The sequence below is a fragment of the Rhea americana genome, unplaced genomic scaffold, assembly GCF_003343005.1.
Source record: "Rhea americana isolate MKP2758 unplaced genomic scaffold, rheAme1 scaffold_231, whole genome shotgun sequence".
Classification (NCBI taxonomy): domain Eukaryota; kingdom Metazoa; phylum Chordata; class Aves; order Rheiformes; family Rheidae; genus Rhea; species Rhea americana.
This window is the reverse complement of record NW_028186348.1, coordinates 163430-169862: the sequence shown is the minus strand read 5'-3', so window position 1 is coordinate 169862 and position 6433 is coordinate 163430. Positions and strand designations below refer to the sequence as shown.

Here is a 6433-nt window from a genome sequence, read left to right as displayed (position 1 = left end):
GCAGGGGCAGCGGGCGCTGGGTGACAGCTCCCGCTGCAGCGGTTGCCTAACGCGGCTGTGGCCTGCTGGAGCAGAGGCCCGGGTGAGCAGGAGCCGGCACGGCCGGCGGACGGGAACTGCCTAAGTGAACCTATTTCTACACGGCCGCCCTGCTTCTCTGTCTGCGGGCCAGTGCTCCCTGAGCAAAGCCAGGGCCACGGAGACGGACACCGAGTGCGAGAGGCGCTTCTCGGGGGAGTGCGCCTGGCCCCGCTCTGGTGCTCCTCTCTGGTGCTTGCCCCAGTGCAAGTGGTGGTGCTATCTTTATTTTTTGGCTATGGCTGCACAGAGAGGAAGGCTATTTGTCGAAGTTTGGATTGCTCTAATGAAAACTAAGTTTAGGAGCTCACTAGAGATGGGCTAGCTTAAAGCAAAGCCTGACCGGGGCATGCTGGCAGTCCCTTCTTGATGAGAAAGTTGCACCCTGGCACCTGCAGCAGGCAGCGAAGGGATGACTCCTGCAGATAGGAGGTCTTTTGGGGGTGGCCACCAGCCTTCAGTGTCCCAAAGGAATGAATAGTGACCATGCACCAGTCTGCAGCTACTGCAGGAGTCACCTGGAACAATGAATTTGGGGGAAGTAAAACAGCACTGCAAGAAGGAACAGGGTGCTGTCCAGGAGCCTGGGTTGGCAACCACTGCTCTTGTCCGAGGAAATTCTTCGTGCTCGTTCTTGGCCTCTCCGACTCGTTGGCTGCTGTCCAGGGAAGGCTTCCTCCTCCTCCAGGACTGTCACATGGCGGTGTAACGCAACCACAGAGTGCCTGACCAACTTGCTGCAAGTGTGTTTCAGACCACAGTGGCTTCTGTAGCAACAGCTAGGACCTCAACATCCCCTGTCTGAGGCTGTGTGATCTGCTGGATTCAAGCATTGTTTTCTAATGATCAAGCTTGGGTACAAAGGCTACTTTACCTTTTTTATTGTTAGCAAAATAAGGGGAAGGAGAAAAAAATCATGTGTGGAGGGGGGTGACACTGGGTTACCTGCGCCTGCCTGTGCCCCCCCCCGTGCCTGGCTGCTGCCGAAGCGGGGAGGTGTTCCTCACCACGAGGAGCCAGCGCTTCTCTGGTCCACCCTCGTTTTCAGGAGGGAGCAGGGCTGGGCGACAACATGGGTAACGAGTGCTGAGAGGAGGGGTGTGTGTGTGTGTGTGGGAGGGGACATGTGGGACAGTTTGTTCGAGGCCTGTTTTGAGAGGGACCTGCTACACCCCAGTCGGTGAAAAGGTCGTGCTTCCAGGTTCTACCTGGAACTGGTGCACGCTCCTTGCTTGGGGAAGCGATTTACGGGGACGCAGGTGGGGTGATAAAACTGGCATCTGCATGGGTAGTATGTGGAGAGAGTGAGCGCTCTTTAATATATTCTGCCATCCTTCCCTGTGGTCTTGTGCGTTAGAGTCTTCTCCATTTGAACTGTGGAGGCCCGAGGTGAAGCTGGAAAGTCGCCGGGCCCCTGAGGAGGAGAAGTTTCCTCCCGGGTGCCAGGGGCTGCTCTCTGCATCCCTGGATTACATCCCCGCTCAGGGCCTGGCCCTTCTGACAGACTGTAGGAAGATGCTACAAGGAAGTTCCCGGGTCACTGTACCAGCCTAGGGTCTCTGCTGGTGTAGAGAGGAGGTGGGGTAGGAAATTTGGCCTCTAGACTGATGGGCTAGCTCCTTCCCAGCAAGAATCCTGGCTTTAAGGGAAATTTTACCTTTTTTTCCATGTGTTGCAACTCAGTGACACAGAAATTTTCCAGCAAAAAAAATGGATCTGGCTGTCTTTAGCTCGGGCTGTGTGTGGACTTGCATTTGTAATGTTGCCTGCAACTGTGATCTGAGACAACTGAACCTTCCTAGCGGCTGCTGTGTGTATAGACTGCCTGCCAGCAGGGACTGTAAATCCTTCCTTGTTGTTGCTGTTGCTGCCTGGGGTCTGCCATTTATCTACCGGTTAAATATGTCATATTTTTATTAAATGCCAACATTGTAATGCTGAGATAAATACAGTATGGGCATAATGAGTCATGGGCTCTGGTAGCCTCACTCAGCCCCAGGAGACTCTGTCTAGAGCTGGTCAGAGCCTAACACGCTGTAGCCTAGCTCTTGCTTTTCTTCGCTTTTGCCTGGAAAGCGCACCCATGGGAATTCAGAAAAACAAGACTCATCCTGCTTGTGCAAGAATCCAGGATCCTGAACGGGAGGAAGAACATGAGCGGGAGTGTGAGTGAACCCACTGGCACTGCTGTCTGCTCTGCCCAGGGTGTCCCACTGGCAAGGGGGGGGTGGTTGCTGCTGCTGGCCAAGAAAGTCTAACAAGAGTGTGGCCAAGCACTGGTTTTACAGAAGAAGACTTGCTCATTATAGGACATCCCAAGCTGGAGGTGAGTCAGTAACACCACCACCATCCTGTGAAAAGAACAAAACAAAATGGCCAATATGAGCAGAAATGTCTCATGTACAAATCGATGCAATCCTTTCCTTCTGCTTGGGCTAACTTAGGCCTCAGCCCTGAGGCCTGCGTCCAGTTTTGGGCACGGCGCATCAAGAAAGGTAAAGGCCAACTGGTGAGGAACCGGAGGCGGGCAGCGAGGCTGGTCACGGAAATGTGACCTCTGCGGACAGCTTGAAAGAACTGGTGTTGCTCAGTCTGGAGGAGGGACGGCTCCGGGACACTTGTGAAGTCTTTGTATATAGGGGTAGGAGAAAAATTACAGCAACAGAAATATTGACTAGACATTGGAACAAATTTTCCATCTGGAAGATAATTGAGCCCGGGGGGGGAGTTGATTGGGAAATCTCTGTCACTTGGATGCTTTTTAAGAGCAGGTTGGATAAACCTCTGTCACCAATGTTGATTTGGGGCAGCATGGATTCTTGGGGTCTTCTGAAGCCTAGTTTGTTTTTGGCTAGTTTTACTGTGCTTTGGTTTGGGGCTGCAGGAGACAATTTCTGCTATTACACAGAGCAAAGATACCTTTGCGTGTCCTGAGCAGTGGGACTTCAGTGTAGCTAGTCTGCCTAGCATGTGTGGTTTCCTTTGGTTTCAAGGAAAGTCAGGTTAGGCAGCTAACAAGGATGTGGCTCTTTAAAATAAAGCTATTAAAGATTTAATCAAAGAGTTAAGGAAGTCAAGATGTGAGAAATTTTCTTTTTCACTAAAAACCATTCAAAAGCAACTTTACATGCTTCTGAGTACAGGAGTCTTAGAAAGGTTCCTTTAAAAAAGTCTATCAAAACTTTTATCTGTTATTCTTGAACTTTTAATATTAGCACTCATGAAGTGTCAATATTAAGCATTTCTCTGAACGGCTGAGCGCTCGTCCATAGCGTTTCTAGCAACGCACCGGTAACCGCGCCACACAAACTCCTCCCTACCAGCCATAGCTAGCGGCTGCATGAATGCAGCCGGGGGGCAAGGTTGTTCTAGCCACTAACCTACAGACCTATCTGCTTCTTACCCCCAAAGCCACGAAGGGGACTGGAAACTCTGAATCTGAAGCAGCTGGTGGGGAACCAGTAGCCCTGGATGTGCTGCTTCAGTCTGCAAATGGCTCTTGACACCGGGAGAGGTCCAGGTATAGCCTGATGCAGCTATACCTGGGATGCGGCTGGGACGGGGCGAGGGCATGCCGGGAGAAACGCCCTCGGTTACGATGAGCTCTGCACCTCTCTGGAGTGATGGATGGTGAGAAGTGCCCGCGACTCCCGGCGCCTGTGCTGTGAGAGCCTGCTCCCCCGCAGCGCGGGAAGACCCGGCGTGGACAACGGCACGAGTGACGCCTGCGATGCACGGGCGGCGCTGCCCGGAGGTAGGAGGCACAAGCGCGGAAGAGCCAGCGCAGCCCCGCGCGTCCCTCTGCAGCTTGGATGCTCGCCCCGGCTGCCGCTGTGGTCTTGCCCGCCGGCTGCCCGGGGCGGGGAAGGCAGATGGCTGAGGCCGCCCCGGGGCGGCTCCCTGGCTCCAGGAAAGCAGCCTTTCTTGCCTCTGCAGTTTTGTAATAGCTGCCGAAGGTAGGGGAAGGCCTCCCTCCACATTGGGTGGTCCTTTGCAAGCAGGAGGCTTGAAAACTCAGTGCAGCAAGACGGGGAAGAACAGGGCACCAGAAAACAGCAGGGCCAAGGGACCGTGCTCCTGGGCAGGCCCGCGTGGAGCTACGTTCCTGTCCTCAAGCAGCGCAGCACATGGGTAACTGGAGATGAGGACCTGTAAGGGGGGGACTTCTCAGCTCAGCTGCCCACTTGGAAGCGGAGATGGAGAGAGAGCCACTCTTACTGAGCCTGAGCACCCACGGGCAGGGCTTGAGGCTTTTTCTCCAGCCCCACGCATTGGTGCCTTCCTCCTCCTCAGAGGACTGGGAAAATGCTCAGTGAAGGATCTCATCCTGGGATAAGACTTTTCTTAGCAAGCATCCACACCAATATACCAGGAAGTGGTAAGTGCAGGCTGGCCAGCTGCCTGGCCCACTTCTGCCCCAAATTAAAAGAGCAGCACAAACTCATACTGGCTTCAGATTCAGCCTGTATGTAAGGTTTAACGTGCTCTTAAACACCTGGAAGTGCTCTAAACCATTTTGTGTCTATGCAGGGAAGTGCCTGCCTCACCGAAACCCGGGCTCTGGTGCTGGAGCTGCAAGAGCAGCGTGCTCAGCCAGGGCCCCGGGAGCACGTACTGTGTGGATGGACCTTGGGAATGCTTCCAGCGCTCAAGTGCCGTGTGCCATCACCGCCTGCCCTCGCAATAATCTCTGCTCCCCTCTTCCTCCAAGCAGGACATCAAGCTGCTTGCAAAGAGCGTCCTACCCTGCCTCTGCCCTTCTGCTTCCCCCTCTCTCTGCAGCCTGGGAGAGGTACCAGGAGTCAGCCAAATTGCTCGCAAAAGCTGCATCTCCCACCCCAGCTCTCCTTGGCATGCCTGGCTCGGGACGGCACCGGCTACAGCTGAAGTGCTTGCGGAGAGCACAGTTTAGCAATAACTGAACCTGTATTCTGCAATATCACTACCGGTTGTTTTTTTTTCTTTTCCTCTTTTTCTGAGGGATCATTTCAAAATACTTTGTGTATTCTTACAGGTATTTTGTTTCCTCTGATTTCCAAAAGCCTTAGGAAAGACTTCACTGCAGCGACCTGCAAAGCCGGAAGAGGAAGAGTGAGGTCCGCGTGCAGGAGGCTGTCGCCTGCTGTCAGGTGAGATTAACGTGCAGCGAGATGTGCAATTTGCACACAAACTTGTGGGTCATGACCAGGTAAGGGCAGGAATACGCGGGCAACTCAGAAACGGTGTGCTTGCTCTTTCTGTTTGGCCCAGCGGTGGAGGCCGCAGCGGGGCCTATGCTGCGGTGGGTGCAAGGAGCTGTGCCTCATGCGGCACCCGCTTCCCCTTTCTCCGTGGGGCCAGTGGTGAAAGCCTGCCCACCACGGAGCTGGGGCAGGTACCGCCACTCGGGAGCTGTAAAGCACCCCTAAAGGTTGCAATATGGGTGTAGCCATAAAAACTGTAACTCTTGTCTTCTCATTGGAAGAATAAGACAGGACTTCCTACGAGCCAAATTCTGCCTTCTCTTATGCCAGTAAAATGCAGCCGCCCAGGGAAGGGCAGTGATTTAAGTGGGCTCGTTGTTTCGGCTCACGTGGCAAGGAGCTCTCCTGTTCCAGGATTCAGGCTTTTATAACAACACCAGCCACCTTAGCGGCTTGCCTGGAGCATAATGAGTACCTGACTTGGCAAATTGTATTTATGCACACTGATACTTGCTTGTGCTTGTATCTTTGATGGAAAAACTGAAGAGTCTGAAAACAGTTTATGCCTAAACCTGGTTGAAGCCAGAAGGTGCTTGCGAGCCGTATTTTCCATGCTTTGGGCTGTAGGTATGTGCTGCTGTGTTGTGCCGCGGTGTGAGGTGTCCAGAGATGCTGCGGTGCACGCCGGAGCGGTCGGCAGAGCGGCTGCGGGCAGCGCGGCGAGCCAAACCGCTCTCCTGGAGACGGCAGGCGAATACCGTGCCAGGGAGACCTGCCCGGCTGTATTTTGCTTATGAAATATTGATAACGTCTGCTTTGAGTATTCAGAATTAGCCTGTGATAATCAAGATAGCCGACAGCGCTGCTGTAACTAGTCTCCGTATTTATAATGCGGATAAATCAGCTCGCTCCTTTGTTTCCAAAAGAAAGAAAGAAGAAACCACGTACCGAAAGGAGGCTGGGCAGGGAGAAGGCTTCGTGGACAGCCACGAGAGCGCTGCCACGGGGGAAGGGGAGACTCTCCCCCAGGGCAGGTACGATGCGAGAGACCCTCGTTCCCAGCCGGTCCTCCGCGCGCGTTCCCGTCCCGGCGGGGTTCGCGGAGCGGCGGCAGCGCTCCGCGCCGGCGGGGTGCCGCGAAGGGGCGCGCCGGCCGGGAGCGAGCAGCGAGC

The 6433-nt window shown here is 54.2% G+C and overlaps 1 protein-coding gene across 1 annotated transcript in view; it reads left to right on the top strand.

The window, feature by feature from the left end:
- Positions 1-5126: 5126 nt before the first annotated feature.
- The window catches only part of ST6GAL1 (ST6 beta-galactoside alpha-2,6-sialyltransferase 1), a 57576-nt gene continuing 56269 nt past the window's right edge, over positions 5127-6433 (top strand). The window contains exon 1 of the mRNA XM_085306082.1: positions 5127-5207. The gene's annotated coding sequence lies outside the window, so the exon portion shown is untranslated. The remainder of the gene's footprint in view (positions 5208-6433) is intronic.